The sequence below is a fragment of the Hemiscyllium ocellatum genome, chromosome 5 (assembly GCF_020745735.1).
Source record: "Hemiscyllium ocellatum isolate sHemOce1 chromosome 5, sHemOce1.pat.X.cur, whole genome shotgun sequence".
NCBI classification, from domain to species: domain Eukaryota; kingdom Metazoa; phylum Chordata; class Chondrichthyes; order Orectolobiformes; family Hemiscylliidae; genus Hemiscyllium; species Hemiscyllium ocellatum.
The window spans coordinates 106,619,904-106,637,058 of record NC_083405.1 but is presented as its reverse complement, the minus strand read 5'-3'; the positions used below and the strand labels follow the sequence as shown (position 1 = coordinate 106,637,058).

The 17,155-nt window shown below is 41.2% G+C and overlaps 1 protein-coding gene across 4 annotated transcripts in view; it reads right to left on the bottom strand.

Annotated features, from left to right (window-relative positions):
- ccny (cyclin Y) overlaps positions 1 to 17,155 on the bottom strand; it is a 243,992-nt gene that overhangs the window by 99,897 nt on the left and 126,940 nt on the right. The window contains exon 1 of one of the 4 annotated variants that reach the window (XM_060825094.1): positions 5,835 to 5,895. The exons of the other annotated variants lie outside the window; for them this stretch is intronic. The gene's annotated coding sequence lies outside the window, so the exon portion shown is untranslated. Of the gene's footprint in view, positions 1 to 5,834; positions 5,896 to 17,155 lie in introns of those variants that run through there. 4 annotated transcript variants of the gene reach the window in all.

The window sequence follows — 17,155 nt, the reverse complement described above, 5'->3', positions numbered from 1 at the left end:
TTAATTGTCTATTGATGACCCTGTACCCTTAGTTGAATGTTGGAAAAGTCCCATCTGATTCACTCATGTCCTTTCTTCTTCTGATTTACACTTGACTCCAGACCCACAGCAATGTGGCTGATTCTTAACTGCCTTCTAGATAATTAGAGAATGGGCATTAAATGCTGGCCTAGCTAGCAACGCCCACGTCCTGTGAATGAATAAAAAGTGCAGCATAAAGTAGGGCAGATATACATGCTAGGTTGGATCTGGTCATCAGGCAATTGGACTGACCCTGGGCTGAAAAGCTGGGCCCCAACTCAGCTATTTGGGAGCAGGCCCGGCCAATTTCTTTGCGCTTTCTCTCAGCTAATGGGTTGACCAAAATGAGGGCTGGCAGCTCTTTAGTCCCAGCAGCACTACCAGGAATAGTGGCTACTGCTCAAACTACACCTTGCTGAGAGGCTCGTAGAAAGACAAGCAAATGAATAGGTGTCAGGCATCCCTGAGGCCAGTCAGGCAGGTCTTGCTGAGGAGGAACCTGGCTGCATGGTTGCTGAAGGCATTGGGTCATTAGCACAGATGTAGCCATGATCACGGATCACAGAATGTGCAATCCTGACACCTCAAACATGCAGGGAGGCTTCCCGAGTTTAACAGAGCTTTCCACATAGCACAGGCTGCAAGTGGTACCATTTGCCCCTGGGCAGGAAGGTTGTTCTTGCTAAATGCCAGCGCAACAGGAATGCAAAGGTTCCTCCAACCTCCATGTTCCTTCCAGATATTTCACTCCACTTCCAACTTCTATTGTGCTTCAGTGAGCCCCGTAAATTCAACCCCACTGTCTTAACCAAAACCCCACAAAGATATTTGTGTTTCATAGCCATCATGAGACAGTGAGAATTAATATAAATTTTGCAAATTCCTTGCTGGAGAAACCAAAGAATCTTTTAACAAATGTTTAAACCACCTATGACAATTTTACAAACGATACAAAGATTAAGTGGAATTGTATCAACACAAATAAAAATTTCAAATGCATTCTCGATTTTTGACCTGCCATCACAATGTAACCTCTGGATCTTGAGCCTTTATCAGTTCCAATGGAGTAAGAATGGAATTCTCAATTATTCTCTCACTACATAGAAATCTAATCATTTCACAAGTCTAGTAACTGTATTTTGGCACATTGTTTCAACAGGTTGTGAGGTGGGCAGCAATTATTCAAAAAAATCTAATGATTACACTGAGAGCAGCAAAAGGCAATGAAAATGGTCAGGCTGTTGCTTTATAACAAAGGATCAAACAGTTCCTAACTTCTCACATTGTCTTCACTTACAAATGAAGGGGCAGTTAAAAGTGGCACTGCATTTTCCAAAAGACACTGATGGCTAATGACTATCAAAACAGAATGTAGATGGTATCACTATCAAGTAGAATGCAGAGTAGGATTTTTAATATTTCAAGGTAATATGAGCAAAAATACAAACATTTCCCAGGTTACAAAGGGGTTCAGAGTCTCCAAGTCAATTTGTACACAAGTCAAAACCAAATGCAGGACAATGCAAAGCTACAGTTCATAAGTACAGGAAATATTCATACATCGGATATCTGTATGGGATTGGCATTCGCAATTTGGATGTGCATAAATCGGGAACACTTGTAGTGTAATTGATGTTCCTTGTCATGAAATATCAGCCTTGGAATTGGAACTGATGAAGGCCCAGGATCCAAAGGCTACATTCTGACGGCAGGTCAAAAACAGGAAACGTACTATTTCTCCCCCTATAAATGTTGCCAGGTTTCCTGACTATCTCACATTTTCTGATTCTATTTAAAATTTCCTATAACTGCAGTATTTCACTTTAAGAATTTTCATCACTGTGAGAGGTGAGGTGGTGACTAGTAACATCTGCACAAATAGATGTTTCGTGAGGAGGGAGCTGGAATTAACTGATATGCTCAAAGTTGCTGGGCTTAAAATATTAAGGTGGGCATTTGGTAATAACAACTTCCAGTTTCAATTAGAAGCTTACATTCTTGATAATCATACGTGCATTAGCAAGAATACAACATAACCAATGCATCATTAAGTTTCAATACAAACTATTCCTCAAAACAGAATATTAATGCTATTAACTATTCCTCAGTTAGAAAGGCAGTCCACAAACAAAATTCAATGTGGCAAAGTTTTGATAAATTTATAAAAGCTCCGGAAAGGCTGCACTTTAAGTATTTGTGCAGTTTTGTGGTCTCCATACTAAAAACAATATATAAAGATTGAAGAAAGTGCAAAGAAGCTTTACAAAAGATTGTACCAGAACAATGGCATTACAACCTCATAGGAATGAGTGATGATCTTTATTTTTGGAAAAAAGATGGCTTAAAGGGAACCTTATGGGCTGAAATTCTGAATGGACTGGACAGGTTAAATTTGGAGTAAACGTTTTCACTTGGGATGGAATCCAAAACTTGGGGCCATAAATCTGAAATAGCTACAGGCACAGTGCCTTAGATCTAGGTCTCTCTGGATCAAAGTTGGGCAACCGAGTGGGCCACGTCATAGGCAGTTCAGGTCAAGATGGGTCAGGTGTGGACAAGGGTCACTTGAAGCACAGCATACAGCAGTGTGGGAAGCTAATAACTCGTGTGGGGCCAGACAGTACTAATACAGGGCCGGACTGAGATGTCCAAGTAAATCTTTTTTATTTCACTCGATTATAATTGATCCACGAAAGTTTATGTAAATATCCAGTTTTTGCGTAACCAAATTTGAAGCACTCTTCCTGAACTAATAAATCCATTTGGGAAAGAAAGGGACATTTACTCAGAAGCAGTCACAATATGGGTCATGCTTCCACGGAAGTGATTAGGGCAAATGGTCTTGATCCTTCCAAAATAAAATTAGATGAGTGCAGAGAGAAAAGGGCATCAAACGAAATGCTGAAAGATGGAGATGAGCAAGTAAAACAGGAGACGTTTTGTATGGGGTATAACGATCAGCACAGACTACGTGGATTGAATGGCCATTCCTGTCCTATAAATCCCATAAAATGCAAAATGATTGAACGATATAGTAAGTACTTAAATGTCCTCCCAGCAAAGCAGTTTGACGTGGAGTCAAGTCTAAGATTATGTGTGCAATGAATTATGGCAACAATTTTCTTTAACAAGTGTATAAAAGTTGACACTAAGCCTGAAACACGGACTATCCACACAAAACAAAAAATATCCAACATCCAAAGTTTGAAGCAAACAGGCCTCTCCTGGAGTAAACAGCCTCCAAAAGAATCCACTTGACAGACTACCCAAAGAGACATTCAACCATTAAACTCTAAAACTACATTTTAAAAGAACGTGAGTATCTTTTATTCTTGCAGGCACCAAATGACTAAGAAAACCAGCTGATAAAAAGCAGACTTCATGTGTGCAACATGATATTTCACCCTTTGCATACATGCAGATGACAAATCTGACAGGATGTAGGAAACAACATTGATCATGTGCAGGAAAGCATGACATCTTGCTGTTTAGGGGCCTACATTTTTTTAAAAAAAGGAAAGAGAAACAGATTTGCATCTGTGTAGTGACTTTAATAACCACAGATACCTCACAGCATTTTACAGCCAAAAAACTACCTTTGGAGAACCATCACTTTTAACACAGAAGATGTAGCAGGCCAAATGACAAACCACAAGCTCATGAAAACATGGGACAATGACCAGATGATGCTGATTCAGAGGTGAATATTGGTCAAGACACCAGCACTACTCCCCTGCTTTTCTTTTAAATAGCGCTAAGGGATTTATTAAGCCATCTGAGGGGTAAGATGGGGGTTTAAGTTTAACATTTTGTCAGTAAAATAACACATCAATAGTACAGCACTCCCATAATACTGCAGTGGAGTGTCAGCTTTTTTTTCCTGCTCTAATCATTCTCTAGGATTTGAACCCACAACCTTCCAACTCTGAGGGAAGAGTCTTACTAATTGAACCATGAGCGATACCAAGTAAAGCTTTTCATTTCTCAGAATTTATCAGCCTCTGCAAATTCCATCAATCATTGGTTCCAAGTTGATTACCAGCAGAAATAAGTCATGGGGGAATAGGAGATCTGACATGGCTTTAACTGGTGGATAAGGAGAGTTTTTGTGTGTGTGTGTGTGTGTGTGTGTGTGTGTGTGTGTGTGTGTGTGTGTGTGTGTGTGTGTGTTTTGGGGGGGGTGGGAAAGAGACATTCTGAGCTAAAGGCTGCCATTATTTCAAATACATGTGTAAATGTGCAGTAATTTCTCACTCCGATTACATTACATGAACTGGTAGCTGCTTACAAAAAAGACATTTGTGTTACTTGGTGCTGGAAAAGCCCTTTCTGTCTCATGTCCATAGCTATAAAAGATACTTCTGCTCCTGATTGGAATGGGCTTTATATAAACTTTAAATCAATTTCTGGTCATAGTTAGTAACAGCACTTTCCCAGGTGGCTGCAAAAACAGATCAGCGTAGAAAATAAAGAGTAGCGTGGATTCATGGAAACTGAAAACTCATCATCTCGCAGTAACTTAATGCCTTTCCATTGCGGCTAGGTATCCTCAGTGCAAGATATTATCCTGAATCAAATGCTAATCCAACCAACAATGCCCATATCTCCACAAGTGAATTAAAAAACATCAAGGGTGGACAGTAGTCATTACTAACATGCAGTGTTGATGAACCTGACCTATTGCTGCAAGGGAAAGTCAAATTTCAACCAAACTGAAACATTTCATGTCCAAATACAGTAGGAACAGGCTAATGTCCAGAAAAGCGACAAGTAACATTTGCCACAGCAAATGCCAGGCATTGACCATCTCCAAACTAACCATTGCCACCTGACATCCCCTATCACTGAATCCCCGACTATCAACATCGTGGGGGTTACTAGCTATCAGAAACCCAACTAGACTGCCATTCAAATGCAATGGTTACAACAGCTGGTCAGAGGCTAGGAATCTTGTCGCAAGTAACTCAGCTCCTTATTCCCAAAGCCTATTCTCCACAAAGGCTCTAATGAAGAGTGTGATGGAACATTCCTCTCTTGCCTGGAACTCCAAATATGCTCAAGCAGCTTGACACCATCCAGGTCAAAGCAGTCAATTTGAGTGACACCACATCCGCATCCTTCACCATCAATGCTCAGTAGCAGCAGTGTGTACAAACTACTGCAGAAACTTACCAAGTCTCATTAGAAAGCACCTTTGAAACCCACAACCACCGAGAAAGACCAGGTCAGCAAACACATGGGAACACCAGCACAAGCAAGATCCCCTCCAAGCCACTCAGCATCTTGACTTGGAAATATATCATCATTCCTTCAGTGCCATTGGGTTAAAATCTTGAAACTCCTTTTCTAACAGCATTGTGGGTCTACTTAAAGCTCATGGACTGTAGTGGTTTAAGAAGGTAGCTCACAACCACCTTCTCAAGGACAATCAAGGATGAGCAATAAAATGTGGCCCGGCCATCGATGCCCACATCCCATGAGTCAATTTATTAAAATTTGCATTGCTGCATCAGTCTACAAGTTTCTTGATTGCATTTCATAGCTATCTATGTCTTTTTCTCCTTGAATACCTCTACTGCTGCTCCACATATTTACCAATTGACCCCAACCTATGACCTTCAGCTGTACTCTTCTTTTTGTTTGAAGTCCATTAAATATTTTCCAAAATAAATGCATAAGTACATGCACTTAAGTTAAAAAAAAGTTCTTTCCAGAAATTCAGAATGGCTCCAAGCACTTTACAACTAGTCAAGTATCTTTGCAGTATAATCACTACTGTTATGGAGGAGATACAGCAACCAAGTTGCACTCACCTGTATATCATGCCACCAGCACAATATCAGTATTTCAATATTGGCCTCATTCCAGCCTCTGCTTTTAATACATCCAAAGGCTCCAGCTACACTCTAAGTCTGGCATTTTGGACATGCAATTTTGTTTTAAGACAAAGCATTGGCAACATTAACAATCACACCAATGTCAAATCTGCAGTCCAAAGCATTTTCTTTCAAACATAGCAACTCTCCAGGCATTTTTTAAGCCAGTGATTCACAGAAAAAGCATAGTACAGTAATCCATTTCTTGTTCATCCTCAGTTAATTTTTAGTACTGAAACTGCACATTTGCACACAATGCAGTTTTCAGGACTGAAACAAACAATCACTCCTAGTCCATTCTCTTTCATGAATGTACTTCACGGATGAATAGTTCAGACATTGGCAACGTGAAAATTGATAACTTTTTGCTTTGAACACGCAGTAGACAGACACTAATGTCTGAGGGCGGGGAGTCAAAGAGGCCATGGTTGTCTAACAACCTTCCCACGGTGGTTATTGGATCAGAGTTATATTTTATTCACGGCCAAGAGGAGAGACACACATGGCAGCATTATTTCTTCCACCAGGGGAGGATTTTACTATTGCCTAGTAGGCAACGTCAGTGGTATATGATTTTCATTGAAAAACAGGGGGAGAAACACATTCAAATCCCTGAACTCCAAGCAGTAAAATGGAGTTTGATCTGGTCACTACATCAGTGATGAGGACTTTCCATACCTTTCCTGAATTCTATTTCCTCCACACACATGCACATGCACATTTCAATTTCGTGAATTTACTTGAAGACAGCTTGCTCAGCAATCTATCCATGAGCTTGTCCTTTTATTAAAATCAGGGCTTAGCAATCAATCGCTTTCAATCGAGTTCAGGTCACCACCTCAGGTTCTTTCTGTGACCTTGGGAGGTAGGTACAGCAATTGAGGAAGTAACATCTTCAACCCAAATTCACTAGCAATTTCCTGCTGATGCATGTAAAAAAAAACTTGCAGAATGGCTTTTCTCTTCAGCAAGTTTTTTTAAAAAATTACTCATTCACAGGAAGTGGACTTCCATTTATTGCCTACCCCAAGCTGCTCAAGAAATCTTTCCAATGGAAATACAGCTTCAAAGGTCAACAAATGGATTACTGCTAGTTAGTTAAATTGGCTTGCTTGATTTATTGTGTCGGATATTTCAGTGCCGATTGTGATAAATAGGTTTTGCCAGTATTTCATAGCAAAAGTTACACCTGGGGATAGAACTTTGATTGAGGAAAACACTTCCACTTGCATCTGCTGCAGCTCATGCGTTTTACATCATTAGTTTTTAAATTTACAGCACTGAACTAAACAAAAGGTTGCAAAAAGGTCATTCCATCAATCTCACTCACTGCTTGCATCATTGCTGACCAGTTTACCTTGGCACATGCAAGTGGTTTTCAAACTGAAATCCCCAAGGTAACCAGATTTCTGAATAGTTTTCCATCCTTGTTAATTTACAAGCACTTTGTTCCCATGCTGTAGGTCATTATTTCTTTCCTGTAATGATTGCACTCTTTTCCTTTTGGGGACTGGAAAATAAAGCTTTGTTTGGGTAGTGCTAGCTGGGACTTAGCTGGAAGCGCACTCCCCTCTGAATCAGAAGTTAGAGGTTCTAGTCACACACTAGAGAGGTGAACACAAAAATTCTCGGCTGCTGTTCCGGTACAGTGGTGAGGGAGTGCTGCATTGTCAGAAGTGCCTTTTCCAGATTTGATTTTAAAGCAAGGCCTCTCTGCTTTTTTTATGCGTTCAGAAAAGATACGGCTTCAAAAGGAGGAGCTGGGGAAGTGAACCCTGGTGTCAAGGATAAGAAAGATATAGACTGTAGGGAAATAGATGGTGACATCTTGCAAAATGTCCATATTACAGAGGAGAAAGTGCTGGATGTCCTGAAATGGGTAAAGGTGGATAAGTCCCCAGGACCTGATCAAGTATACCCTAGAACTCTGTGGGAAGCTAGAGAAGTGATTGCTGGGCCTCTTGCTGAGATAGTTGTGTCATCGATAGTCACAGGTGAGGTGCCGGAAGACTGGAGGTTGGCAAACTTGGTGCCACTGTTTAAGAAGAGTGGTAAGGACAAGCCAGGGAACTATAGACCGGCGAGCCTGACCTCAGTGGTGGGCATTTTGTTGGAGGGAATCCTGAGGGACAGGATGTATATGTATTTGGAAAGGCAAGGACTGATTATGAATAGTCAACATGGCTTTGTGCGTGGGAAAACATGTCTCACAAACTTGATTGAGTTTTTTGAAGAAGTAACAAAGAGGATTGACGAGGGCACAGCGGCAGATGTAATCTAAATGGACTTTAGGAAGGCGTTCGACAAGGTTGCCCATGGGAGATTGATGAGCAAGGTTAGATCTCATGGAATACAGGGAGAACTAGCCATTTGGATACAGAACTCGCTCAAAAGGTAGAAGACAGAGGGTGGTGGTGGAGGGTTGTTTTTCAGACTGGAGGCCTGTGACCAGTGGAGTGCCACAAGGATCGGTGCTGGGTCCTCTACTTTTTGTCATTTACATAAATGATTTGGATGCTAGCATAAGAGGTACAGTTAGTAAGCTTGCAGATGACACCAAAATTGGAGGTGTAGTGGACAGCAAAGAGGGTTACCTCAGATTACAACAGGATCTGGACCAGATGGGCCAATGGGCTGAGAAGTGGCAAATGGAGTTTAATTCCAATAAATGCGAGGTGCTGCATTTTAGGAAAGCAAATCTTAGCAGGACTTATACACATAATGGTAAGGCCCTAGGGAGTGTTACTGAACAAACAGACCTTGGATTTCATGTTCATAGCTCCTTGAAAGTGAAGTCACAAGTAGATAGGATAGTGAAGAAGGCATGTAGTATGCTTTCCTTTATTGGTCAGAGTGTTGAGTACAGGAGTTGGAAGGTCATGTTGCGGCTGTACTGGACATTGGTCAGACCACTGTTGGAATATTGTGTGCAATTCTGGTCTCCTTTCTATCGGGAGGATGTTGTGAAACTTGAAAAGGTTCAGAAAAGATTTACAAGGATGATGCCGGGGTGGAGGATTTGAGCTATAGAGAGATGCTGAACAGGCTGGAGCTGTTTTCCCTGGAGCGTCGGAGGCTGAGGGGTAACCTTATAGAGGTTTACAAAATCATGAGGGGCATGGATAGGGTAAATAGGCAAAGTCTTTTCCCTTGGGCTGGGGATTCCAAAACTAGAGGACATAGGTTTAGGATGAGAGGGGAAAGATATAAAAGAGACCTACGGGGCAACTTTTTCATGCAGAGGGTGGTATGTGTATGGAATAAGTTGCCAGAGGACATGGTGGAGGCTGGTACAATTGCAATACTTAAGAAGCATTTGGATGGATATATGAATAGGAAGGGTTTGGTGGGGTAGGGGCCGGGTGCTGGCAGGTGGGACTAGATTGGGTTGGGATATCTGGTTGGCAAGGACGGGTTGGACCGAAGAGTCTGTTTCCATGCTGTACATCTCTATGACTCTATCCTGGTCAACATATCAACATCACTAAGAAGGAGAGCAGCTCAATCCTACATTGTTTTTGTGCGGGAATTAGCTGCACTGCATTTCCTGTATAACATCAGCAACTCGACCTCAAATGTACTTGCATGGTCATAAAGTGCTTTGTGTCATTCTGAGGTCATGAAATCAAGGACTGTGTATATGAAAGTCTTTCTGTTTCTCACCAACTTTCAAAGTTAGTACATGACATCTTAGTAAATATCAATAATTATATGGGATCCCAAAGCATTTGCCATTTACAGGACTACCTCTACAGACACAAATCTTTGAACACCACAATGCATATGCCTGCTGGTTACCAATTTGAAATAGACAGGCAGGAGGCTGGAAGAACACAGCCAGCCAGGATCAGGAGTTGGAGAAGTCAACCCGAAACATCAACTTCTCTCCACCTTCCGCTGTGTTCTTCTAGCTTCCTGCCTGTCGACTTTGGATTCCAGCATCAGCAGGTTTTTTTGTCTCTATTACCAAATTTAGCCAATTTTTTAAAAAAAAATCAGTCAAACTATTTGTTAAATGCATCAGCCATTCAGCTGCTGGCCTCTTTGAGCAGATCTGTCAAATTCAAACAAACCCGAGTTGTGAGATTTCCCATTAATTGTAAAATCATAAAAAAGGGATAAACCTGTATCTGACTCAAAGAGTTAAATAAGTCTCTCATTCCAGAAGGACAGTAATGTCATCACTACGGCACAGGGCCATAAACCAAGAGCTTCAGTCTCACCATGGCAAATTGTGATACTAAATAAACTGAAAACCTGCTACATACAAGAAATTTATGTGTATGTTTGTAACTTGTTATTAAAACTTTAATTGGTTCAGTAATGTGCATCAGCAAAAGCTTCCCCCCATCCCCACTCCCATCACTGGATGCCTATATGTAACCATGCTGGTGGTGTCCTTTAATGTCCTCTGAACAGGCCCAATAAGTCACTCAGCTGTATAAACAACTATTTAGAAGGTTCCAAAGCAATGAGGGCAATACATGCATCCAATCCTGCTTGTTCAAACACCCAGGTTGTTTGGAAAAATAATATTAATAATAAGAAGCACTTCACAGAAAAAATATCAAACATCTAGCTGAATAGCAAACCTGCCTAAAGATCTGATTAATGATTGCTGCAGTCAGTCATGTAAAACTTACTATTGGCCTAAGGGAATCTTTTGGATTTATGGTACAGCATAAGTAATCTAAAGATCAAGAATTCAACAAGTCTGATAATTTGTGGCATGGTTCCATGAGGATCAAAGCAGAGCTACTGGGTTGTTGTAAAAAACCAAACTGAGTCACCAATGTCCTTCATCCTCCTCCCCCCACCCCCTCCCCCCAACTATTCTATTCGCACATCATGTGATCAACTCTTAATACTATTTTACATGGCCAATGAACCACGCATCAGCAATAAGTATGAGCCTGGTGATGACTTTGAAATTACAGGAAGAGCATGATTTTTAAAGCAACAGGCTAGAGGGGCTGAACTGCCTACTCCTACTCAGAGTTCCTATGCTCTTACAATATTTGAAACTATTTAAATGATGAAAATAAAGAGCCAGAAAATAATAGCAGATCAGCACAAAACATTGGGTACCAAGAAAGGTGCAGCAATAGCAAGAGGGTTGGCATTATAATCTTCACAAGCTGTTTTCTCACCTCTGCCTCCCTGCCAGACAGCAGAATTCTTGCAAGAAGATTTATTAACTTTGCCATGTGGCACAAGTTACAAGTAAAAGCTTTTCCTCTGACACGCTGCAGTTTGAGAACAGATTTCCATGCATATGAGGTCATTATTCTCAAACAAGGGACTGATGTTTAGTTTGAGTATGTTGGGGAAAGGCTGTTTTAAGTGCAGAAAGTTACCCTTCCAGTTAAGTTCTCTGGTACATCAGTTTCAGCTTTGTACTGCAATCATCCAAACCATTGATTCCATTCATTATTTTCAAGTTTTTTTGGGTAGTAAACCTTCTTCTCTGGTCTACCGTTTTCTATTCCATGGCAGTCTGCTTTCAGCTTCAGTTCATTTGTAAAAACTGTACTGTTGAGGGATGGAAGGGGCAGCAGGAGAGACATCGACTGAAGCCAAAACCATGTTTTGGTACCTGTCCATCTGCTCTCACTAGTGCCACCGTGTGCAGGTTCCTTTCAGCCAGTCTGAAAGCTCACTCCCCTCCTGCAATCACTGCAAAGTTTCTGTTCAAAACTAATTACCTTTCGAGAATACAAAACTATGCTTTCAAACTAATCACATCTCGGTATGACTTGCTACAGTCCACATTCAACAATATAAATATTAACTTTTGTAAAATTCCAGAAACATATTGCTGAGACTTACAGGAAACCTTCAGCTCCCCTGAAAAACATTATTACAAAGTGATTAGTGAAATTCAAGATCACTCAATATAGGTCAATGGCCTTGAGATTCAATGTTAGACTTTCATTCTTAAATCTCAACTAACGGTTATTTCTAGTGCTTGATCTGAGATGATCCAACTTGGGGTTAGCTTGCACTTTTCACTGCATGTCAGTCTTCTAGTCTAAGTTTAGAAATGTTATGTGCCTTGTGCATCAGATCAAAAAGAAACTAGCATCATTTCTCAGGTAAACATTGACTTCTTGATATTCCTCTTTTCATGTCCCACTCTGAATCACTTACACACAAGGTTACAGATTCCACTTGGTTTGAAGCATTTCCACAGTGCATTCACTGTTGGCTCTGTATTTGGAATAGACTGGTAATTTGAGTTGGAGGCTCCAGTGCAGTGGAGAGGAGCTGCATGGCTGGGGTGCCACTTGAGGGGTCAATCAAGGTTCAGCCAGCATGCTGTGCAAAGTTTGTTTCAAACTCAGCATTAATTGAAAAGCAGCAAGTTGTCACCATATACAGTACTGCCTGTGTTCCCCTCCAATATGACAGCAGAAGTAGACTGGTCATCCACCACACTCATATGACTGGAACAGAACATTTTTAAAACATTTACTCACAGGAATGCTAGGCCAGCATTTATTGCCCATCTCTAATTACCCAGAGGGTAGCTCAGAGGCAACATTGCTGTGGGCCTGGAGTCACATGTAGGTCAGACCGGGTAAGATGGCAATTTCCTTCCCGCAAGGACATGTGAACTAGGTGAGATTTTCCTGATAATTCACAATGGGTTTCATGGACATTGTTGACTTTCCATTCCAGATTTGTATTGAAATCAAATTCCACCACCTGGATCGAACCCAGATCTCCAGCACATGACCCAGGTCACGGGATTCCACTTGGCCATTGCCTTCCCATAATGGTGCAGAATGGCTGCCATTTTTCCAACACAGAAGCGGACATAGTCCGCCAAGATGACTTCAGTTAATTAAGCAATTACATATGCTTATATGGTCATATACAAAGACAGGTAAAAGAAAAATTAAGTCACTTCAGTCACGATAATTGAACTAATTTTCAAATATTGATGAAGCACAGCAATTTTATTCCCCAACAATTACTGGATGTGAAGTTTTATATTCACTGAGGCACAGGAGCACTCAAGTAGCCCCCCAGGGAAATATTTGGCCTTCCCAGCAGTGATTGGATCCCTCTCCACACACACATGCATATGCACACCTCTCCAGGCGTTTGGTCCCACAAATGTACAGCAACATTCACCCAGAATAACTGGTATGTCAGGATGCAAGCAGCATTTATCAAAACTCTCATCCAAGGACAGGCAACCAGTTAAAATTTGGCATTACACAGTTCAATGTCCAGGAGCTTTCGGTTGTGGGAACTGGGGGCTGCTAATTACCTAGGTTCTGATGGTCTTCATCACAAGGTCTGAAAACAACTGGCAACTAAGACAGTTGATACACTGGCTCTAAGATGATTGATGAGGGTAGGGCAATGGATGTCGTCTATCTGGCCTTTAGCAAGACCTTTGACAAGGGCCCTTTTGGCAGGCTGATACAAATGGTGAAGTCACATGGGATCCACAGTAAGCTGGTAAGATACATAGCTGAAAATGTGTTGCTAGAAAAGCCCAGCAGGTCAGGCAGCATCCAAGGAGCAGAAAAGTCGACATTTCGGGCATGAGCCCTTCTTCAGGAATGAGCAAGATAGATACAGAATTGGCTTCATCAAAGAAGACAGGCAGTAGCAGTGGAAGGGTACTTTTCTGACTAGAGACTGATCTTCATCAGTCAGGGCATAGAGTATAAAAGTTGGTTAGTTATGTTGCAGTTGTATAGTACTTTAGTTAGGCCACATTTGGAATATTGTGTATAGGTCTGGTCGCTACTTAGCAGAAGGATGTAGAGGCTTTGGTGAGGTTACAGAAACGGTTTACCAGGATGTTGCCTGGTTGAAGAGTATTAGTTCCAAAGAGAAATTGGACAAACTTGGTTTTCACTTGTACGTCAAAGAATGAAAGGCGACCTGATAGAACTTCACAAAATTATGAGGGGCATGAATAGAATAGATATTCAGTGTTTTGTTCCCTGTTAGAAAAAGAAATGTAGAAACGTCAATTACTAGGGGACATGGTTTTAAGCTGAAAGGGGAAAGTTTAAAAACAAATGAGACAGACAGATTTTCTTTTCCCCACAGAAGGTGGCAAGTGCCTGGAATGTGCTGCCAGAGGAGCTAGTGGAAGAGAAAGATACAACTGCAACATTTAAGAGGCATCTTGGCAGATACATGAAAAGGCAGGGAATAGAGAGAGACAGACCACATGGAGGTAAAAAGTTTTTAGCTTGTAAAGGCATTGTGTGTTGTCGCAGGCTTGATGGGCCAAAGGGCCTGCCCCAGGACTATACTAATCTTTGCCATCATGAGAGGAACTGAAAATAAAAATAGGTGGCTCTTGTCGTCATGTATGAAGCACCGAAAGCCAGTAAGCATTTACAACAGGTAATATGGAAAAGAGATGGAATTTTTGCTTAAGGAATAGTTGGGAAGTGTTGCTGCAACTGTACAAAGTAGAAGTGAAGCCACACCTTGAGTACTTCACGTAGTTTGGTCCCTTTATTTGAGGGGGCAGCTCAAAAGGTGACTCACTAGATTGATTCCAGAAGGGTTTTATCTCGTGAAGAGAAATTGAGCAGTTTAGGCCTAGATTCTCCTGAATTTAGAAGAATGAGAGGAAATCTTATTAAGATTTCTACAATGCTAAGGGGATAGACAAGTTCCACACAGAGAGGATGTTTCCTCTTGTGAGGCACCATGGAACAAGATGTCAGAGTTTTAGGGTAAAGGTTAGGAGATTTAAAACAGATGAGGAGAAATCACTTCTCTCAAAGAGTCATGAATCTGTGGAACTCACTGTCCCAGAATGTAGTGGATGCTGGGATGTTAAGCAACTTTGAGAAGGTGAGAGATAAATGCTTAATTAGTAACAGGTTGAAGGGTTATGGGGAGTGAGCAAGAAAGTGAAGGTGAGACAAAGATGATATAGATATAATCATATTGAATGACAGGGTAGGTTTGAGGGGCTAAATTGCCTACTCCCTCTCCTGCTTCTTATGTTCTTAGTTCTTGTGGTAGTGTCCCTACTTCTGGACCAGGAGACCTGGGTTCAAGTCCCACCTGCTCCAGTGGTGTGTAATAAAAACTCTTAGTAGTTGTTTTTTTAAAGTAAGTATCAACAGAAGTTAGGACCCTATGCTTCAGTAATACAGATCACTGATGAGACCACGTCTGGAGTACTATACTGGAGTACTAACAACTGGAACAATGTTTGAGGAAATGAATGTGTGAATGAGAAAAGATTGGACATATTTGGGCTCTACCTGCTGGACTTCAGGAGAGTAAAAGTTGACTTGACTGAAACACGCAAGATCCTGAGGAATCTTGACTGGCCGGATGTAGAAAGGGTGATTCCTTTGGTGGGAAAATCTAAACCAGGGCCGCTACTTAAAAATCAGGGGTCACCCATTTAAAACACATCAGGCAATTTTTTTTCTCTCAAATGTTTGGGAGTCTTTGGAACTCTCTTCCTAAAAAAAGGTAGAGAGAGCAGAGTTTTTGACTACTTTTAAGGGAAGAGGTAGATACATTCTTGTTTAGTAAGGAGTTGAAAAGTATCAGGGTTTGGTGGGAATGCAGATTTGAGGTTACAATATGGTCAGTCATGATATTATTGAATGGGAGAGCAGGTACAAGGGGCTGAATGGCCAACTCCTGTTGTTTGTTTCTTCAGACTAATCCTTTGTTCTCTCTTCTTTTAGGAGAAAGTGAGGACTGCAGATGCTGGAGATCAGAGCCCTTCTTCAGGAAGGGCTCATGCCCAAAACGTCGACTCTCCTGGTCCTTGGATGCTGCCTGACCTGCTGCGCTTTTCCAGCCACACATTTTCAGCTCTCTCTTCTTTTGTCAATATATAATTCACCAATAATCCTTGGGCACTCAAAGGAGTCAGAAATATTTGCATTTTCCAAATCATTCCATTAAATGTCTTCTAATACAGAAAGCTTATTTAACTACTCCAGAAAGATCAGATTACATTTTGTTGTGATTCAAGCCCAATACTGACTTATCTGCCAACACGGACAAACAATGGTCAAAGAAGATAAAAGAGCAATCAATGCTGATGGCTGTGTGGCAGCATGGTGGCTCAGTGGTTAGCACTGCTGTCTCACAGTACCAGGGACCCAAGTTCGATTCCATCCTCAGTGGATTGTCTATAGTGGAGTTTATGCATTGCCCCCATGTTAGGTGGATTGGCCGTGGTAAATTGCCCATGGCGTGCAGGGTTTCAGGGATTAGGGAGGGGGATGGTTCTGGTGGAGATGCTCTTCAAAGGGTCATCATTGACTCAATGGGCTGAACGACCTGCTTCTACTTTGTACAGATTCTATAATTCCTATGAAAAAGTTTCTATGAATTGAAATCTTAACTCATCGAAAGTAGATTTCACTTAAACTTATAACCCTTTCCACTGCAGTATATCAAAGACAGTAATTTTGAAATTAGAGCCAAACTGATTAAAAAACATGTTCTGACTGTCACAGTGTAGCTGGAAATAAAGAATTTATATTTAAATTGTAAGCCAAACAGGCTATGGTTGCTTGTTATGAGCAACATATTAGAAGAACACAATTTTTAAAAAAAAAATGAAGCAGGAATCGGAGTTTACAAAGGTTTGACTGCTCCATTCAGCCCTTCACAAATGTACCATAACACAATGATGAAGTTCCCAAGTAGCTAATATTTTAAAAACAGAAATTGCTTGAAAAATTCAGCAGGAATGGCAGTATCTGTGGACAGCAAACACAATTAAAATTTCGGGTCCAGTGACCCTTCTGCAGAACACAGATGCTGCCAGACATGCTGAGTTTTTCCAGCAACTTCTGTTTTTGTTTCTGATTTCCAGCTTCCGCAGTTCTTTGGTTGAACCAATATTTTAATGCAGGCAGCACATGGACTAAGCTTAAGCACCATAAGACAGACCTGGTTACAAGACCACTCTTCCTCGTTTGTGTCTTAATTAAGGAGCATGAGGGAAATTTGGGAGAAATGCAGCATTCCGTTGCTGTGATGAATCAAGGAGTAAGTGTGGACAGCTGCGAGCTGTGTGTGCATGCTGGATTATCTAATCAGAGAAGCTGAGACACACTGTTGGGATTTGTTTGAAGAACAGAGAACAATGCAAGATAGCTATTCTAGCACAGAAGGAAATGGCAAGTTTATTCACATTATTCTTGTATAAATATTAACTGCTGATTCCTTCCTTTACTCTTCCCTAAGGCAGAATTTACCATTCCAAAGGCTCATCTGAAATCTGGACCTCA